The sequence below is a fragment of the Accipiter gentilis genome, chromosome 32, assembly GCF_929443795.1.
Source record: "Accipiter gentilis chromosome 32, bAccGen1.1, whole genome shotgun sequence".
NCBI lineage: Eukaryota > Metazoa > Chordata > Aves > Accipitriformes > Accipitridae > Astur > Astur gentilis.
This window is the reverse complement of record NC_064911.1, coordinates 1827487-1849235: the sequence shown is the minus strand read 5'-3', so window position 1 is coordinate 1849235 and position 21749 is coordinate 1827487. Positions and strand designations below refer to the sequence as shown.

Sequence of the window (21749 nt, the reverse complement as noted above, 5' to 3'; positions counted from 1 at the left end):
ACATTACCTAGATTAGATCAGTCAGCCCCGTGGTTAACTAGAGCTAAGTGAGGAGTCAGAGGGGGTGAGGGAAATCAAACACATTCAGTATTTTACAATAACAACTTTTTTTCTTTTTACAGTCTTGCAAACGACTGCATAATAAGTGATGAACTAATAAAATGTTATGATATAATGGCAGCCTATTTGCTATGGTGTTATTCATTTCTTTAGAGCATAAACATAGCAGCAGAAGGTCAACTTTTTACCTACATTTGTAGCATGGCTGACCAAGACTGCATTTCCTAGTTGTAGTTTACTGACTACATATTTTTCTTTGACTAGATCATGAAATCTCAGCAGTTGCATCTGTTACACAGTAATATGGTTCATGAAATTATATCCTATTTTTCGTAGAGCTGGGTTATAGAGAACGTGCTCCAAACAATGTATTAATTAAGCAATGCAATCAAAGAACTGCTCCCTTCCAAAGCACCCTTTAGTTACAAGAAAGTCTGCTGCTCTGGGTGACCCAGCAAAGGGAAACGTGCAAAAACAGTGGAGTATAGTTTAGCTGTGTAGCAATCAGGACCACAACTAAACACATGCCCTGCACCAAGAGTCTGGCAATTTGTAGCTTTTATTACAAAGGACTGGATAGTTCACTGCTTTTTGCGTGCACGTTCATTACTGTAAACAGGAATCGCAGCACTTTGTTACTGACTCACAAGGCACGCACTTGGGGGCAGAAGTGGCACTGAAGCTTGCATTGGGATGAGTGTAAGAGCTGGTGCTTTCTGCCAGCCCAGGCAGTCTCTTCTTGGGCCAGGGCCACTGGTTCCACCGATGCCCAAATGGGCTTCAGACCCTAGACTAAGGCTGTTTTCAACCAGGTTGTCTCTGCTGTCCAGCTTGGCAGGTTGGGTGGGAGGTTTCCAGCACCCAGCATTTCAGCTGAGGACAACCTCATTCCAGTTAGGAGCCAAATTTACCCAGCTTCCTCCCAGGTGCAGAGAAGCCAGATGCTATAGCCTGGGGGGGGGGTTAACATTTTGGTGTCATAAGTGGGTTTAGCTGAGTAATGTGGGCTTGGTAGATGAAATCTGCATCTTCAAGAATTTTCAGAGGTGTGGGGAGAGGCAGGTGTCTAGATGAATGAAATGCGTCTTCCTTAATCACCCTTGGTTTCATTGCTTTCAAGGCTACATGATGTTCCAGTTCCTGGTAAGGCTAAAGTCTCTCTGTTGGCAGAGTGGGGCAAATGAAAGCAATGTAGTGAGTAGTTCTTTGCCATTTTAGGCATCATAAGACTGAGGAAAAACTCTTTCCAGCCTTTCAGTGGCCTTGAAGATCTTGGTCTTGGGACAGAAGCCCAGTCTGAGGGCTAGATCTCCAGAACCTTCAAACTTCACCATCTAAGAAAATAACTGGGAGGTCAAAGAGGTAAATAGTTATGCTGGAGAACTACCTTCCAGGCTGATTAGATGTAAAATTGTGATATCTATGCTGGGTAAGCACTGTAAATGGTGCTACTAGAAAATTTGGAGTAGCTGTTCTCCTGTAGCACTGTTAAAATCATAAATAATATGATTTACTGCTTGAAATTGTATTAACAGTAAATAGGGTGAAAAAAACACCAGTATGTGATAGGATTCTTAAGCTGCTGCATTTCCCTCTCTTTAGTCCAATTGCTGTTGTAAAAACAAGAGATGTTGGTGTTACCCAAATAACTATCTTGCCACTGAATGTAATACATGTGGTTTCAGAATAGAGGAGGGTTGGTTGCTATTAGAGAAGTTGATTCTGTTTGAGCTTTCAGAGTATAGAAATAAATCTATATATCTTGTATGGGAAAATCCTGAAATTGTCTAGATCTGCTGTATATTTTAGCAGCTGATACCTGCATTTCAGAGCCATCAGTTGCCTGAGTATATTCGGAGCTGTAATTTTAATGTCAGGCCATTGACTTAGAGAGTAAAGGCCCCAGAGTTATGTATATGAGCAACACTCTGATTTGCCAGGTACTAGCAAAGCTGGCATTTCATCTTCTGAAATGCAGCTCCATATAGCTTGTAATGCGGCAACTGGATTCCTTTTTTCTGTAGTTTCACGGCAGCTTTCATTCAAATCAATACCTCCAAGTACTGTATATGTTTCAGTAGAAGTCTAGCACACCTTGTACAGAAAAACAAGCGAGACCTTTGCTTTTATCATTGCCACATCACAAGTGGGTAAGCAGATGTGAAGTAATGTGATTTGTTGACTGTTGTAGGACAAAGAGGTGATGTGGTCTAGGTGAAAATTTTACACAAAATATCTTAGCCCACTAGCTAGGTTGGGGAATGGAGAAGAAAATACTGCTAAAGAAATTCAGAAAGGCAGCTTCAGAAAAATAGCCCAGACTCCTCAGCAGACACTCTGTCCCGATCCAATATCGGGGAGGGTTCTTAAATGATCCCAAGAGCGAGATTAAGACACAAACAAGGTCAGATACTCTACAACCTTCCAAGTTTTATTTCCTACAACAACCGATAACTGCGATCGGACAGAGGGAAGAAGAAAGGAAAAAGAGGCAGACCTAAGCAAGAAAACGGAAGAGAGGTAGCAAGACTAGTTACCACCACCACGAAGCCAGCAACGTCCCGCTGAGTCGGTCCCGATGCAGGTGATGGAGGGTTGGGTTCTTCTGCTGCTGCCAGCCAGGCGTCTTTCCTTCAGGTCCAGGTGTCACAGTCCTTCCAATGTCTTCCAGGTTCGGGTCTTCTGCCCACGAGAGGGGAGTACGCAGTTCTTTTATTGTCCCAGTCCCCACAGTTTCTCTGAAAAGTCTACCCATTCCCACAGAACTCATTATCCTGTGTGCCGCCACCTGTTCCTCCATGGGCGCATGCCCAGGTGCTCATGGTGGTTTCTTCACCTTGCTTGCGGGCAAGCACAGCTCGGCAGGCATGGATGTGATGGTTTCTTCAGGGACATCTTGTGCATACTCCCCTACAGCAACAGGATGCTGAGGCAGCAGCGATGTTGAGGCAGCAAAGTCAACACAGTCTCTCACACACTCCTACCATAACGTCTGGCTTCTGCTCATCAGCTGGCTATGAAACTGCTTGCACAGATTTACTTCAAGAGCCTGATGTTATTCGGGGCCTCATACACCTGGGAAAGCTTTTCATCCCATGCAATTGCAAACATGCCTACCAACCACCATTTGGAGCAAAGATCAAATCCAGTGTAAAATGGTCACAACTGCTTAGTCCTCAAGGCAAAGAGGGTATAATTAGGTGAAAAGTTTTCCCTCGCAAAGGTCACTCAAATATAGCAAACCAATCACCCACCCCCATACCCCCTGAAAAAAGAGGCAAAACTCTAGGATATGTCTAGGCTACAAAAGCAGTGTAAGTAAGCATTCGGCAATAGCCCTCATTCTGCATAAACATTTGCATTTTTCCCCATTTTGCATAAACAGAGGGCACTGCTATAACATGCGGACTCATGAAAAGAGCATACCAGGAGATTGCCACCTCTCCTAGTGGCACCCGCTTGATAGTTCTTCCATGGCAGCACCAAACCTTGATGCTTTCCTAGTAAAACAGCAGCTACAGACATGCATTCATGCTTGATATTCCCCCTCAAATCACAGAACAACCTATATCAACAGAAGGGAAGTCAAAACAGTTACCAGGCTCACAACAAGTGGTGCTATGAACATGGTGTTTTAATAAATGCTTGTGGTCCTGAAGCCTGAGGCAGACTGATTACTGCTGGAGATGGAAGTAGCATTGTTTAGACTCACAGATCTGTTTTACGGTACCCGACAGCGTAAGAGGGTCTTGTGCAAAAGAGATTTAATGTTGGGCAACAGGAGTACAGTTTCATACAGTACCTTTGCCTGTAAGCTGGCTACATGTGCCTGATAGCTTCACTGTGATAAAGGATAGTCCTTTGTCATATTGCACCCTATGACCATAACCTAATGAGATCCCAGATGCCTGGGCGATATTTAGATTTAAGCATCACAAATCTAAGTTGAACCAGTGCAAAATGTATCATCCTTAATATACTGTAACTTTGTGTAAGAATGCTACGAAACTAATTTGAGTGTCTACCAGATCATGATTCTTCCCAGATAGTCCATTTGAAAATTAATATATTCTCCAATATTAGTTGCACTCAACTATAATATATTTTCCTACAAGCACAAAAAGGAGTTGCTTGTTCCAATATAGTGGGAACAATTGGAGCTAAGGGAAGAGGGAAGTCATATGGTAGAGATTATAATCAGGCAAACTGAAAGCAGTGGCCATTTTAATTGTGCACCAATATATTTTTCAGTATAACTAAGACGATATGCCTGTCTTCTCCCACGCAATTTAAATATATACTGCCACTTCATAAGATTTTTCACGTACGAAACTGGAGGTTTCTGGAGGTAAAATTAGGGATAAGAAAACAACTGAAATTCAATTATTTGGATTAAAAATTTCTCTGTCAAGCAATATATGTTAATGGGGAATCTTTTCAAATTTTTTATTCTAATTGAAAACAAATGCCATCAAAAATATGAAGCTTTAAAACAATTCACTTCTGGTTTTCTTATTCTGTTTTCTTAAATTTTCTGACCACCAGACTGGCAAAAGAAAATGGATGCTGCAATATCAAGAAAGAGGGATGCTCAAAGACACACACTGAAGGCACAGCTAAGCACAAAAAAGTGGGTCATTCTGCAACATCTGGCAGATGGGCAGTGGCTAAATCTGACATCAGCAGGGCATCGTTTATATTAGAAATGGCTTCAAAGTTGCATAGATATTGACCACATCCTACTGAAGTCTGTGCTGCTTATGTTTCTCATACATATGATCCACTTTTGCCTACGAAGAGCTTTGAATAATTAACTTAAGCAGCAAAAAAATGAAGTACTCTTTAAACTGAGTACAAAACTGGCCTTCTCTGTAGCTGCTTTAATAAAAGAAAGATGTCTTGTGGGCACAGCTCTGATTCAACAGGGCACTTAAGCGCATGCTTACACCCACTGTGATTTAGGACAGCACTGGTTAAACCTGAGAGAGACCAAAAAAAAAGCTTACCTTCTTCTGTTTAATCTGAATCTTAATTACACGTTGAATTAACTCCAGAGGCTAAACTTTGATTAGAAGTTTTTCATAGAGATAAGACTGGGAAAAGAGGAAGGGGAAGGGGAAGGGGAAGGGGAAGGGGAAGGGGAAGGGGAAGGGGAAGGACTTTTGTGGAATTGTTAATTGTGGAAACTTTTGAAACATATGTTGAAAATTAGGCAGGCACAATTCAGGCCTGGGCAGATTTAGAAGTGAATTAAATGCAATGCAATGTCCAGCTCCTTTTTCTCTCCCAGTGAACCAATACACACATTTGGGGATATGCTAAAATAATGAAGACTGATGTTTTCCATTTCTCATTATCCTCCTGCTGGAACATACAGAGCACTAGAGGGACTCAGCTGCCTTTGATGAAAAAAAAAGAAAAAGATTTTAAAAAAACCTCTGCACATGTTTGCTCTTGATTCTTTTAATTTATAGTTTTATTTATTTGCACTTTTAAAGGAATAATAGTTGATGTCAGAAAGGAGAGCCCCCAGAGTGACATCTGAATTCAGCTCCAGCTGGAGCGGATCCAAGGGGACACTAAACAGCTGCCTGGCAGACAAGAAGGTTGAAGGCATTAAAGAATATAAATGTTAAAATCCTGCATAAAATAATTTCGAATCTGATATAAGCTAGCAAAAGCCAGGCAATTCAGAGTTAATGCTTCCATTTGCATAGGGACAAAAATTTGTCTAAGCCTGTTCCCAAAGCTTAGTCTGAAGTAATGGATATTACCCACATAAGGACACTGGCTTTGGTGAGGCTAAGTCAAATGCTTACAACTTTATTCCAGGTTTTAAATTAGATTCCTGTTGATCTGACTAAAAATCAGAAGATTGATATTATTTAAGTCTGTGCCACAGATGTTCTCAGCACTGCATGACAGCTTTAACTGCAAGGAATGAATGAGCGAGCTCCTGCCTTTAGGGTGTAGCACAAAGGATGAGGAGGCAGAGGCTGACGCAGTCCTGCTGAAGACACCCCCAGTGCTGGGAGGGCAGGAGGGGGGCTTTGCAGCTGGACTCTCCTCCTGGGAGATGGGCTCTCAAGAGTTTCTGCATGAAAGCTCATGGACGACACTGACAGAATATTTGTTGGGAATTTGACACGTATATGAGAGCTTGAAACAGTTTCTGGGTTGCTTACAGCAGTATGGGAATTTCACTTTCTGGTATTGAGAAGGACATGTAAAGACTTAAAGGAGAAGATGAAGATATTGGCAACATCAGCTGGTTTAAAGTAAGCTAGCAACCTCATCTTCGTGCCAGTGGTGCTTTGGGGTTTTGCAAAGCAGCCTCTCTACCCAGATTCCCCTTCCCCAGCTGCAGGTACTGGCATTTCCCTTGGGCTCCAGGGCTGCTGCTAAGCCACAGACTGATCGAAGCCTACTCCACTGTGGGGCTAAGCACAATCATACACAGCCTGCAGCCAGGGTGAACCTGATTTGAACTCAGAGCTACCAAAATAACTTGCGTTTTTGGCATCACTGATTCTACACATCACTGGTTTCTCTCAAGACACGTGTTCTCACTGGTAGCATGCAAATTATTTGTTCAAAGAACAAAAAATAAAGCCAAGGTTTGCACACTACTAGGAGAAAGCTTCCCATTGGAAATAGTTGATCTGTTGCAGACTACCTAATGTGGAGCAGTAAAGCTGCCTGTAAGGATGAATAGGGCATAACTTCCAAGAATAGAGATAGCAGGTCCCAGTCATTCAGCTCAAAGAGCTTGGCACTGGCAACACTACAAAGGACCTTGTTAAGTCAGGAGGGGACAAAATCTAGTTTATTGTCTCCAGCAGAGACTCGGTTTAGTGACTTGGCCTGAAAAGGAACACTGTGTCAGAGAACAGAAAATACAATTTCATAAAGTTACTGTACTTATTGTCCAGGTGCTCTCATTTGTCAGTTCTGGGGGAGAATCACTTTTCTTTTTAATGTTGGTGACAAAGGAGGGTCCTTTGACAGAACTGGGTTGAAGAGTGAGGTTTGGCCTGATGTTATCCAGACAGCCCCAGCTCTGCACCCATGAAGACCTGGCCTGTTGTGGAACAGTGCTGGGAGCTGTGTAGTAGAAAACAAAAAGATGGTGGATTTTTCCAGCGCCAGGAAAATGGATCTTACAATTTGCATTCAATTTCAGTTGGACGCCAGAAAAGCGCTTCAAAGAATGGAAAACATTTGCTACTCAGGACCTGAACTACTAAAAGATAAATGTTTGGCACATACATTTTTGCAGCTCTAGAGGAGAATTCTTAACTCACAGACATGCTGCTTAGCTGCTTTTTGCCACAATTCACATGGCCATAGGTTTTTCCACCTACCTGAGTATCTGACATCCTGAATATAGAGTGGCCTAAATCTACTTCATGTTATCCTTCAGTAGAGCCTGATGTATATTGTAGCCAGCCAGTTCTCTTCTTGCTTCAGGTCTGCCTACGCACTGACTAGTGAGAGCTTGTTTGCTTTTGCTAGGGGCTGTTTGACAGACTCACGCAAGACCTGCCTAAGTAAGTCTTGCTCTTAAAAGCATTGCTGGCATAGTAATGTCACTGAAAAACATGGAAAATAAAAACACAACCCAATTTGTTATAGCTGTAGCAGCAAAAAATCCTAATGAAGATGCATTTATACTGGCCTAAGTCTTTTATTCTATTCTGAGAAGTGATCTAAGCTATACCAACAAGGAAATTTCATTCACTGAGCTAAATTAGGTTTGCACTTTCACATGTATAGAAATAGCTCCACTGGTTAAAGCCATGTTGGCAAATCCAGTTACGTACAGACAAGCATTAAATAGCTTTCTCTCTTGCATGCTTTAGGAAACCAGTCTCCCTGTCCCTGTTGATTTTCATATTGGATTTTCATAACTTTGTTCTCTCTATTGCCTCTCCTTGCTGCTCAGAGGTGCGGAAAATCACAAGGCCAGCACTGCTTTCCTCCCTCATTTCAAACTACAATGTGGTGGGGCTGCAAAGGAGGTTGGGTGTCACACATCTTCTCTTACATGTCCCTGTGCCCCTGATTGATAGTTATACACTAGCTTTAAATATTTGGGCCATCAGAAACCTGTGGGAGATTTCAAAATATTTCAGGAACTGGGTAGCATACGAGGTTTGCTGATGCCTCCACCAAAACTGTCTTAATGGACATAACTTTACACAAATAAGCATCCAATATCTGGGAGAGTCAAAATTTCACCTCACTTGCCATTTCAGCTGGCTGAAGATAATAAAACTCACCCCATATGCTTCTCAGCAGGTCCTGCGATGGAAAAGCTGACAAACCCTCAGAAGACAAAGCACAGTCAGCAGCACTTCAAAATCTGAGAATGGCAGCATTATTTTTAGAAACAATAAATACTATTTTTAAACAATTTAATATTACAATCCTTTTAAATCCAAATGTGAAGACAGTTTCATGCAGAAGCAACAGTTACAGCAGTCTTATTTAAGCTTAAATTTAACATCAAATAGTCATCACAGGCGAGCTTTGTTCCCTAGCAATAAGATGTCTGCACATTACAGATGCACGACTTCTTCAAAGAACTGCCAGATTATGGGATTACTCTAAGGAAAATTTCGCAATGGCATTTGATTCCTTCCTGATGAAGTGATTTTCCACAACACTTTGCTCTTAGAGCATATTGGTAGCTGAAGAGACTGGGGAATGAAATGCATTTCCTAGTACTACATAGTAACAGTAAATGTAAATCTGTGTCTTGATTAAGGAGTATAACCCTGTGGATATACTCACAACAGTAAATCCACATAAGGGCAATGTGATGCCCTTTATAACCAGAGTAAAATCAGTCCATTCCCCTTAACGAAGTTGCAGCAGGGAGGTTTGGGCCCAGAACTGTTAAAGTTACAATTATGACTGGAAATACTTATCAAGTAGAGTTTGAAATATTCCAGATTCCCCAATCCATCCAAATAGTATGCAATTCAAGGATGGCACAGCCACAGGGGAAAAGCAGGAAAACGCAGAGCTGTACCACTTTCCTCCATCGCAGGCAAACAGAGGCAAGTGGCCCGGCAGCCCCCACTCTGAGAGAGCTGTGAGGGACCCGGCAGCCATTTGGGTGGGCTTCCTCCATACCAGGGACACACAACAGCTTTGCTGAGAAGGTGCTCCACATCACCTGAGGGCAGGAAGTCCTTGGGAAGAAGATCCAGCAGCTTCACAGACTCCTTACCCTGCAGAAGGGGAGGAAGCAATGGGAGCAGGGGTCAGCATTTGGCCCATTTATTAGCTTTAATAGTTTGCTAGTATTTAATTATGGGCTATCCCAGCTGAGCAAGACCACAGATTCAGATAAGGCTTTTGTCTTGGAAAAATCTTCTTGTGGGCAGCTCTCACAAGAGAGACACACAGGAGAGAGGGGTGGTCTCCAGAGAAGCAGTTCTTAGCACTGACATTTTCTTTGCAGTAAGTATGGGTCATAGCCTTTTTTCTCCTGTTTCACAAACCCAAGGGCTGTTCCCAAGGTAACTCCACTGCTTTGAGGGAATGACCATGTCCTCCTCCCCAGCCAGCAGCATGCTGGGAAAGCTCTGCACACAAGACAGGGTCAGGCATCCCAGGCCAGGAGGTTGCCTGCACCTTCCCTGCTCAGTCCATGCTGATTAGTTTAACGTGACCCAGGTGGCAGATGCAAGAAATATGCCTTGGAGGAAAAGACTGAGTGGGACATGTTGGTTGCAGCCTTTGAATTAGCTGTAGCTGGTTGAATTTGGGGCAGTGGCTTTCTCTTCCTCTCCCTGTAAAATGCTTTGTACTATAGTGCTACAGTAATACAGATAATTACAGGCCAATGTTTGCTGTAAGTGAAGGAGGTTAAGATGTATTGTGATGCAGTCTTTACTTACTAAATTTCCTGCTGTTTGGGCACTTATCTTTACAGCCTGTGTGTTCTTTTATGCGTGTAATAAGTGGTGAAATGATGCTGTTGGCAAGCTTAAGATTGAGAGGTAGAGTCTTATTTTAAGTGGCTTTATAAAAAACAACTATTTTTGAGAGCAGGAAGCTTTACTTTTTTCTTTGAAATGTAAATATTGTGCAATGGTCTATGTGTTGCAAACGTTACAAAGGAATTCTGAAAAGCTGTTAGCAGGTGCTAAAAGAAATACTGAGTAGCATATTTGTGATGGCTGGAGTAAAGATAATTTATCCCTTATTGTTTATATCTATCTATAGCTTTTTTTCATCTCAGTAGTTGCACAAATAAGCAAACATTTTATTTTTATTGTGCTTTTTAGTTTAAAATTGGAGAAGATGATTTCTTTATTTGCCAAGGGCTGAGTAGGTCTTTCAAATGTGATGGGATCTACATTAACAAATGTCCTTGTGTTATTCAACCACAACAGCAGAGCATAAAATCCTGTCTCTGTATATTGTACAATAAGAAGCTATAGTATTTAGGCCATATGGTCTTCTCTTTCTCCTCTGTTCTCTTTCTGCAATGAAAAGCTTTCTTTATCTTTTTTTTTCCCCCATCCATGAAATGTGCACTTTTCTTGGGCAGAGAGAGTGAGTGCTAAAATAAAAGGAGAGAGAGCAAGTTAATTTATAGCGTGAGATAATGTGATATCTGTTTTGAAGCAAAATTCAGACTTCCTGTTGAAATTAAGGATGAGTTTCATCTCAAAATAAATGAGATACTGTTAGTCCCTGCAGCCCCTCAGAAGAATTAAGCTTTCTTTTTTTTTTTCTTTGCATCTTGACTGATACCACCTCATACCCTCCATTTTCTCCCATTCCTGAAAGGAGAAGATATATATTCACTGTGTGGCTCTGCACTCCATAACCCTCCTCCTCCTCCACCACCTGCAATAAATGGTCGGGCAGGCTTTGCCACCTAGCCTCCTGACCCAATCCCCTGCCTAGCGGGTGACGCGGGGACTCAGAGATGGGCCTGACAGGGCACTCAGAGAGAGCACTGCCGGTTTTCCTCTGCTCTGCCGGGCACAGGCCCCTTCACCCCCAGCCCGGGGAGGGACGGCCGCCATGCCTGCATGGGGCCAGTGTCTCAGAGGCGCCCCTGCAGCCACCCCTGCCCATTCTCCCCTTCCCTGCCGGCGGAGGCCTCTGGTGCTTTACAGTGCCTTTGATCTGAGGTGAGGGCCCAGACACAGTAACCTGGCTGGCAGGCTGGAGCCAGCCACGTTGCCTCTTCCCCACCTAAGAGCACCTTCTGCTTTCCCCTTGTGTCTGCTGTGGTGTAATTTACCTCTGCCCTCGATGTGTCTCTTTGGCTTCCCCTAGTCGAAGAGGGTGGACTGCCTGGTTTGCTATTAACTCTGTAGAGTCAGAAAGGACAATGTCAACCAGGTAAACAAAGACGTGGATGACGCAAAGGGAACCCAAACGGGTCATACCCACCCCTGGATGCTCTCCACATCAGCCAGGCCAGGGTCGATCCCCCTCTGCAAGCACAGGCAGATGCGCTTGATCTCATACTTGAGCAGCCCCAGAGAAAGCAGTGAGCGTAAAGCAGAGCCCGTGCAGAAATGTTTGAGGGCTGTTGGCCACAGGTGATGTGTTTGGTAGCTTGCGGCAGCAGGGTGACGGTGGCTGAGGAGGCAGGAGGGGAAGAGGTCTCTCGGCCGCAGAAGCGGAGAGACCCAGCTGCAGGCCTGTGAGACATTTTCATTGCGCTTTTGTATTTATCTTCTGCAAAGTGTTCACGTGAAGTAATAAATACAACATCCAAGTCCTTATTTACAGAGATCAAGCCATCAGGATAGAGGAGGCACTGAAAAAAGTATCTTTCTGCTGTTTCTGAGTGGAGAGGGAGACAAAGGGTGAACTGTGTGCCAGGAAAGGGGGGAAAATGCACAGGCAGTATCTAATGATTCTGTTCCTAAATAGAAGTGACATTTAGGTAATAATACAAATTAATGAAACCCAGCAGTCAGTTTGCTTTTCAGATGGAAGTTTTAATTCAGAGATTTAGGTAACTGTCAGTTACCTGCCTCTCAATTTCCTCAGCAAACAGCTCCACTTAGAAGCACTGAGAGCAGAGATATCTTTCTTATCTTTTTTTTGGGGGGGGGGAGTGGCAATGGATGGACATGGAGGACTTTTTTTTTTTTTTTTTCTGGAGAAAAACGTTAAGACTGTTTAAAAAAAAATAAACCTGTGGACAGAAATTTGCACAAATGCTCCAGAGCAGGATATGAGGCCTGCAAACAACGAGTTAAACCAACTGTGCAGGGAGGCTCCCTTTCCTTACACAGCACTGAAGGGAAGATCTAATTAAATGGCTCCTTGGGAAGTGTGGAACCAAAGATGCTTTTGGGGAATCTGTCTATACATTCAGGATTATAGAACAGACTAGGCCTTACTGTGCTGCTTTTCTGTCTGGTTTTGTTGATGTTATTTTAGTTTCCTAGTAACAGAAGTTTCTGTGAGGAGAAAAGCCTTGTTGACAGTGTGTATATTTTGCTTTTTCAGTCTGCATTTTGCATTATCCAGATGGCTAGTGGTCATCACATCTCAGACCTCTTGCAGATACATCTTTACGACTCCAGTCATCTGCCACATGGCGTGTACAGTAAGTTCATTTGGATGTGTTACACAATACTGCCACGTCTCAGGTTCCCTCTGTCAACTTGTATATTGCATTAGTGACATACCCGCCATGGCTCTGAGCGGTGTGCTAAGCACACTGACAACTTATATGACCATCATAAAATAAATGCTCCAGTTCATCGACTCCAGGCTGAGCAGTGCTGGCATACTTAGTGCCCTTAGATCAAATGGCAAGGACAGGTCTTTGGGACAGGGGAAGTCCCTTCCTGTGACAGTACAGCACGTAGCACTAAGATACCTCAGCCCACAGCTGGGATGCTCCTGCCTTATCACAGTGCTATCACCCAGGAACAATTCAGATTTTGGTAAAAATGAAGGTAAAGTGTTTGTTGGTGCTGAGCACCCATTATGGCTGCCCCAGGTCATGGACAGCTAAGATGAATTGAGCTCAAAGCCCATTGCAATAGGAGCAAATTAGACTTGATAGCTCACATATAGGGGCTTAATTACTCTGGAAAGAAAAGTCTGTGTGCTCAAACTGGTGAGGAGGACTCCAGACTTTAAAATCTGTGCAAAAGAAGGAAGATCTAGAGCTTCGTAGAAGACACAGGCTTACCAAACATCCTCTGGATAGTCCTGTCTGTTAAGAAAATGCTGTGAACACCTTCTTGGCAATGTATTTAGATGCATCTTGGAGAACTGCAGTTCCTAGTATCCTCAGTGGAGAAAGATGGGCATAATGGAAGAAGATGGAGGTGGCTGAGGAGGTGTAGTAATTCAAACCATCAAAACTTCTGCCTCCCCTCACTTACATCTTCACTTCCTGGGTTCACACTGCTCAGGCTTTGTGCGACAGGTAGCTACTTCCAGTCAAGTTTAGACACATAAATCCCTGCCTCCTTTCACAGGGACGGGTCTAACCTCAGTGTCTGCACAACATTGGACCCCATTCCCCTATCCTGCTGACATTAAAGGTATGGTCTCAGAAGCAAGAGAGAGAGAAATATGACATTGTAGAAAGTCAGAGAGCATAATTAGGCCATAGTGTCTTCAGTTTCCATTCCCTAATTCTAATTCCTTCAAAGAGGTGAAAGTTTGGCCAAATGGATCCTTTTGGAAACAATTGCAGAAAGAATGAATTTGCATAAACACATGAAAAACAAGATTTAAAATTCATATCCCAAAACCTCATGCAAAAAACTATGGCTCCTTCAATGATTAGCCCCAGTTCTCTTTCTGGTTCAGAGTTGGCCAAAAATAGACAAGCCCATGGAAGGACTGTGGGCAAGTAGTGGGTATTGCACCATATGTATGGTTAGACAGGCTTTGATTTTTCCAGCATTGGTTTCTTTTTTCCAGTAAATACTATAAATTAATAATATATTAATATTTGTGAAAAGAAACCTTCCAATTACATGGGAGTCTACAAAATAAATGAGAGCTGGGAAAGGGAAATGAAAATTCTTCACAGGCAGTATAATGTGATATAACTTGTAACATTGTGTCACATAGCTTGCTAAACAGTCTTAAGCCAATACCTAATGGTTTTAACTGTAAAAACTCTTAAATTTGAGGGGGGGTTTATTTGTTTGTTGTGGTTTTTTTTAGCTAAATAAAATAAGTAAAAAGCAAAGGATATATAAACATGAATAAGCAACCTCTGAGGTAATATTACAGATATATCAGTTATTGTCCTAGACTTCATTAATAGGATATTTGGTTTAATGCAATTCCGTCTCTATATTTTTAGATTTAGCTAAACAGCATGAAATCTATAACATAGGCCAAGCCAGATGTGAAGAGAAGAAAGGCCCTTTAATGGTTCTCATAAAATCTGTCAACTTGCAGTCTCCATGGTGTTTTTTTCCTTAAAAGGTATCAGTATTTCCATTTACGAAGGTTTGTGAAGGGCATGCAGGAAGCTTAGTTACTTAACTATTCTCCCCTTACCGGTGCTTATATGAAATGCTAGTTATTTTCTTCATCACTTGGTCTTGCATGATTTTCCAGTGCATTCAGTTTCAAATAAGCCTCTCTCCCTGCCGTATGGCAAACTGATTTTTCAAATTTGCATAAAAGCATAGGAAAGCTCAGGGCCACAACATTTATTTATTAAAATTTTGCTTGGTAGGCTAAAATACATGAATAGAAATTAATCTTCACAATATCAAGCATGTCCTAAGGCAGCAGCTTGCAGAATAATAAGTTAACCATGTCACTGGTTCTAATTTTAGGTAATTGAGTACTTATTTCACAGTACTCTTCCTCCTGGGCCAGAGTGTCTGGCTTGTACACACATGTAGCAGAGAGTCCTTATAACTTCTTATTCCTTGCCTAAATCCCTTTTCCCACTCAGATTTCTCTGAGGAGGCAAACAAGGCTCTGCCATGGTGGGCCCCCCCTGCAAGTCCTGCATATTGTGACGCCCCATAAGTGTTCCCTCCAGCTGTTTTATTGACATTTTCTGAGCATTCTCTTTCATGTACTTCTCTGGCTTCTGCAGTGACTGACCGGTTACGTCAGAATCTTTAGTTTTACCCTGTGTTTCAGAAGCAATTTCCATTTTCCTTTCTGGATTCTTTGGAGATAAGTGACCAGTGACTCCTCTGACAGGGCTCATTAAGTGTTACAAATCCATTCAGTGTATTATCGTATTTTAATGAAAATTTCTTTCAGGGTTTCCACATCTGTGTGTTGAGATGGGAAGAACATATGAGCTGAGGTTTTCTACTTACAAGTCATCACAGTAGGTTTCCAATGACCAAATCTTGCTTTAGTCAGTGAACATAGCTGCCACCTAGGGACTTCCCTTCTTCCCAAATATGCATCTAGGCTTTCATATTACTGCCACTACAGAAAATTCACTCGTCTCTTGCACTTGCACGCTTTCGGACATAAAGACAGAGATAGAGTTGTTGACACCTAGTTACAGTTTGGAAAGCAAGTCCTTTCAATCCTATTCTCCACAGCAAAATAAAACAAATTAGATAATGGGCTGGTAGATATGTTATTTATGCCAGCAGTTTCAAGGAACTGTGACTGGTCATCTTCATGTCAGTGCCCTCAACACCAGAGAAACCTGTTTTCATTCATATTGGAACTAAGTGAAGATTTTATTGATGTTGGCTTGGTAGTGTTCAGTGAGGGGATAAATTCTAATCTTGCTTTAGCATAACTGAGGTTCACAGCTTGGGGTGTTACTGTGACATTTGAAGTACCTATAGATTTGTTTTTAAATTTATCTACTCCCCTCACCAAAGTCCTTCTGGGTTTGTATGTTTGGGTTTTTTTTTTCATGTGGAAGATGGCAGGAATTTTCTTTTCTATCTATTGGGTAGTCCACACAATATTAATTTCTATCTCTACAGTTTCTGTAAGTTTTAGATGACTACATATTGCTAGATAATATTTCTAACAGAAATGGAGTAACAAACTGTCATCTTGACTTTTTGGAATAGGAATACTAATAGGGACCTCTTAGAAGAGGAAAAATGCTATAACAGCAAAGAAATTCAATAGTGGTTTGGATTAACATAAAATAAGGGTGTTGATTCATTTGTAACTTGCTTTTCCCTAAAGTGTATGGGCAGTCTGTGAGGCATGAGAGTCAAGAGGCAGTGTCGTTTCTAGTTATTGAAGAGAAATATGCAGAATATAACATTCTTCCTTCACATCCCTTATACAGCTTGAAATTGTTACTTTATGCTTCCTTCTGTTTGTTTCTGTTCACTGCTGACCTTTGTTTTTTGCTGACTTCAGTGTGCCAACTAATGTAAAGAAAGGATGGGGGAAGCTGGACTCTGCACATCCTTGTGGATGTCCTCACTCCATTTCCTCCCTTTGCCCATTTCTCCACCAATGACCTAGAGTTTTTAGATTACTTCTTTGCTTTTGCAAAACATCTGAAAAGATTTGGACTAATTGAAACTCCTCTAGACTCTCAAATTTCCACTTAGAAGGTAGGCCTATTACAGACTTCAGTGAGAGAATAACTTATTATTTACAAAATAAAATTCAAAGCAATTGCCTATTGTCTGAAGTGCTATTTTCATTATGTTTTTGAAGATAATAGTTGCCAGTCAGAAAATCTGACAAGTTTCCACAAGTTGCATTTCTTTTTTATCAGAAGAAACACACTCCAGTTCTGTCATTGCATTTTTCTTTAATTTTGTGGTCTGTAAAGGGAGAGATTCCTTGAACCTTTCCCCATTACCTTTCCATAACCTCATCAGTTCCCATGTCCAGCTCTACTTCTGAACATATGTTTATATTTTGTGATATAATGTGAGAATAGTTGTGGTCATTACTCAGCCTGGGTGAATTTCATGGTAATTAATGTTTTGGGGTTTTGTTTTTAAAAGATAAATTGCCTCAGGGGCAATATCTATTTATAAGCTCTCCCCCACCCCAGACTTCCTAAAATGATTATCATGTGAAAAACTGCTTGCTTTTGATGTAGTAGCCATCTGCATTAGGGGGAAGGGTTTGTATTTCTATTATATTTGTAGTTCCTGAGCCAGCTAAGGGTGTCATGCAAAATAAATAATTAAAATCTTTGTAAAGGACTGGGGTAGTAAAAGCCATCACTGTTAGTTAACCCTGGAAATAATCTCACACAGATAGAAAGAAAAGAAATAATCTTCAGTCCAGAAATCTACATGCTCAAACTATGCATTCACTGGACTCATATATACAAAACCCACTGCTCTAAATTATTCATCTCAAGAGAGTACCATTCTTGGATAGATTGCAAGACTGGGCTTGCAGTGGCTGATACTTTCTGCTCACCTCATTCTTAATTTCTTCTAGACAAAAAGTATGTATGCTGGCACGCAGGTGGCACTAAAATGACTAAAGGGATGAATTTGTCTCAGTGGAATACAGGCTTGCATAAAGGCAGTATTATTTTGCTGTACTTGAATGCAACTTCTTTGAGCATGCTGACTGCTATAATTCTATTGCTAAGAATGTAACCAATTTCAGGACTAAAATTGTTAAAAAAACAGGTGTGGGTCTTGTAAGGCTTAGGAAGTGGAATGAGCACTCAAAGTAATACTTTGCTAGATATATAAATGCATTGCAGAGATTTGTTTATTCTGGTATCTCTTATGGTGTTTCTAGTAAAGAGCAGAACGTAACAGTTCCCATAATGTCTGCCAAATGTATTTCATCTGAGCTAGCTAAAAGTCCTATCTTGTTTATGATTCTGTTCTTTCTCAATTATCGCAAGGCTGATGGTGGCATCCTCAAAACAGTAGCCATTAGAAAGCTATTCGATACTATAATAGGCTATATGTTTTACTGCAACAAAAAGTCAACCCAATTTTAGGGGCTACTTATAACTGTAGCTGAAAACCGAAAAATCTCATGTATCGCCTAGGAAGTGAGTGGGAAAGATGACTAGGGCATATATTAAAAGATAAATTGCATTCAGTGACATTTCCCAAATAAAAAGAGTCAGAGACCACCTCTATACCAAGCTGCCTGTCAAAAAACAATCACTCCTAAAATAAATGGCAAATTCCAAATAAACTATGGCACAATGGTCTGTACTGCAGTACTGTGGCATCTCAATTCATCACTCTCAAGAGAATCATACTTATTTCTAAAGACCCCATCTTATTAACATTGTGATCCTTCAGTAGGAAAACATGGCATCTGTTGTATATTATTGTTTCAATATTACAGCACCATCAATACTCTAATCTGTTATGGTACTTTCAGATTAGTGTTATTATTTTCAAAATAAGCAAACAGCAAAAATGGAGAGGAAATGGAAGAAGGGAAGCGTTCCACAGAGAGAAAATTTCACAAACAGCAGTGGATCATCCAAGCTTGCTCTCTGCTGTGCTTCAGGAAAACAAGTCATTTACCAGATGTTTCAAATTGTGTGTAAAATATAAAAGAGCATATTGGGGAAAATGTATTTAATGCTACAATACTCGTCTGTCTATTGTAAGAATACTAAGTGTGAAACACGAGCTAGTTTAAAAATATTAAAATGCATCCTATTTTACCATTGCAATATACAGCTATATCTTTCTCAAATTATTCTCTTTGCTTTCAGGATCTGAGGAGATTTTTATGTTTGCTACATTTTTCTATCTGTCAAAAATGAGATGATTCCTCTTTTTCCTTTTATTCTCTCCCTTTATTGACTTCTCCCCCTCGCCCCCTATTTTTTCCCCTTTTTTCTATTTTTACTCTTTTAAGCAGGATAGAGATGTGGACACATACAACAAATACTTGGGCAAATATCAAAAACCAGACATCTTCTACTATTCCAGCATGCACAAATGGAGAAGAGTCCAGACTATGGAGATTACAGACAGGGTGCCTGCTACACTGAGTCTGCTAGAAGCAAGACAGCAAAAGTGTATTTTAAGACAGATCAGTCCAAGAAATTTGGGGGGTTTTAGCACCTCCTCATTACTACAAGAGAGGAGAAACAGGGGCCAGTGTGAAAGCTGCCAAAGAAGTGGGAATGTTATGTCTTGCAGTGCAAATTATTACTTGGGGCACTGGCTTTTTGGTCTGTGTTAACAGAACACAAAATTTCGGGTGTTCAAGCTTGGTTGCAACAGAGGTTGCAATCCTGTGCACACCTAGCCTGCAGCACCACAGATCATATTTCCCCAGTAACAAGCAAGTTATAGCAGTGCAGAGTAAAAACCCCAAAGTCCATTTTCACATAGATTTGTGTCCTGAAGGCAAGCTCCTGTGTATCCTCTGACATTTGATAAAGGCAACTGGAAATTCACAATGTTTTTCTGTATGTTACACATACTACAAGAGACTGGAGAGCAAAGAAGAGAAAGATAGTATTATCTCACTTCTTAAAGCGCCAAAGGCAATGCATTAAGATGTTCACCATGTTCCCTCTGAGCAACACATCAATGCCCACCCATGAAGGACACGGGCACGGCAGGGTCTGCATGCAAAGAGGCTCAAAGCACAGTCTAGCCCTCATTCTCCACAGTCCCTTGTGAAGTGACGTTGCAGTGACATCAGTACACACGTGCTGAGGAGAGGCTCAAGCACAAAGGAAGCCTGTATGACTGCTTTAGAGGTGTGCTGAAACTGAGGAGACGAACAACATGTGGTAAGAGCCCTGACCTGAGGGCCTTGCCCTGCCTGGGAAAGATGTAACTCCAGTTGAAACAGGGGGAGTAGAAAAGAGTGGTAGCAGAGCAGCTGGAGGCATTACCAAGTGTCTTCTAGTAACAGTGCCAGCTGAGTTCTGTTTTTTCTTAATCTTTTATAAGCCTTTCCTGAAAAGACATTAGTCAAAATATGGCTAACATCTCTTGAAGTAATAAACTTTCCTTTTGGCTATATGACTGAGGTAGAGCATTTGGGGTTTGTAAATTGTCAAGAACTGGGTGATTTGCATAGGCACATTATTTCTTATAAACGGAGCTGGCAGTGCTGTCAATAGTTACATTTGGCCAACAATTCCCCTTGTAAAATCCTGCTTCTGCTGGGGTAAATTATTTTTCAATGTTCTGAAATATCTTATGCCAGGCCTCTGTCTCAGGGTGAATCCTTGCAGTTTTATTTTACAGTTACTGATGTGTTTTTTAACATTTCTGCCAAAAAAAAAGAAGTCATCTGTTCCTAAGATAATCGTGGCATGATGTGTTTTCCCATGTCCCTGAATTCTTACAAGTGTTTTACTGGGACAGGACAAGATTGCCATGCTTTGTAGCAGCAACTTGACTTCTGGACAGGGAAAGCCGTGTGTGTCTCTGCGGGAAAACTGCTATGCTCATGAAATTTTGCCCAAATGTGGTTAAATGAATAAGCCTTTGAAGCATCTCTCTTCTACTATGCTAATTTGAAAGTCGTTAGGGTTTCTTGGCAAAAGCTCTGATGCTCCATCTCTGCGGGCTCGGAGGTTCAGAGTTGAGTGCAACATTGCATCCAGCAGTCTTCAGGGCTGATGCAGCAGCAGAGCCAGGGCTGGAGCAGCCAGTGCTTCTCCTAGGTCTCACGATCCTTATGTGAGCCCTAGGACCATCCAGCCTCAGTTTGGGGAACAGAGGCATGGGCTGGGTCAGTGAGTCCTGGGGAAGGAAAAGGATGGAGCTGGCTTGACTGAGGGAGGAGACTGAGATTTCTGTAGCTCTCATCCAGGAAGTTCTGCTTTTCCCGACTCAAACCAAAGCCTGGAGGCTTTGAAAAGCTCTAGAATTTAAGAAAACGAGGATAAAACCATCAATTTCTCAACCCCCACTTCAAGTACTATATTTAAAACCTGGGCTCTAAAAGTGCCCAGATTTAGGATGGCTCAGTTACAGTCCCAGAAATGAAGTGTGCTGCTTAAACTCATGTCAGTTCCCCTCTGCCTGCCCCAGAAAAGTTATATATTTTTTTTCTAATTGCAAGTGCTGGAAAGATTGTTTACAATGTTTTCAGTCTAATCAGCTCAGTAAATCAGTAAATTTGAATGTATTTATCACAGTTGCAAGGCAAACTTTACAAGAGAAACTTTCTTGCTTTTTGTGGTTATAAAGGACCCGTATGGCTTTAGGGTGAAGGACAGAAATAAGGATACTCAAGGCAATGGTTCAAGTCTACAAAGATGCCAATAAATTCTTGTGGGGTTGCTGAAGACCACTGCCTTCACACAGGTATGGCAAGGGAAGAAAATTGTCTGTCTGAGGTAAATATAAATCACTGAAGAGAGAGCAGGCTGAATCCAAATGTTTTTCAATGTGCTGCAAAGATATACATCAAAAAAAAAAGTCAAATCAATCTGTCTCATTACATTAGAGAGAAGTAAGTCATATATTCAGAGACATTCATAGGCCTGATGGAGAATTTGTCCAATCCAACAATTTACCATAGATTAATACCCATGGTCTTTGTGGTCCCACAAGAACCTAATGATTCATGTCTGAGGTATTTTTTGCAAATAAAACAAGTGCAGTGGTACTTCTCCTAAAAAATGGCAAATATGTGAGAGAACAGAGTACAATTGTTCTGGGAAAGGAACTTAGACTGACTTAATATCTGTTTTGTTGTTTTTTTTTAAAAAGGAAAGTAAGAAGACCACCGTCTTAGAAGGCTTTTGGGTAAGAAAAATGCTTGTATTAAAGGGAACTGCTAGA

The 21749-nt window shown here is 41.4% G+C and overlaps 1 protein-coding gene across 1 annotated transcript in view; it reads left to right on the top strand.

Annotated features, from left to right (window-relative positions):
- The window catches only part of ADAMTS5 (ADAM metallopeptidase with thrombospondin type 1 motif 5), a 315489-nt gene that overhangs the window by 89401 nt on the left and 204339 nt on the right, over window positions 1–21749 (top strand). The gene's annotated exons all lie outside the window — the stretch shown is intronic.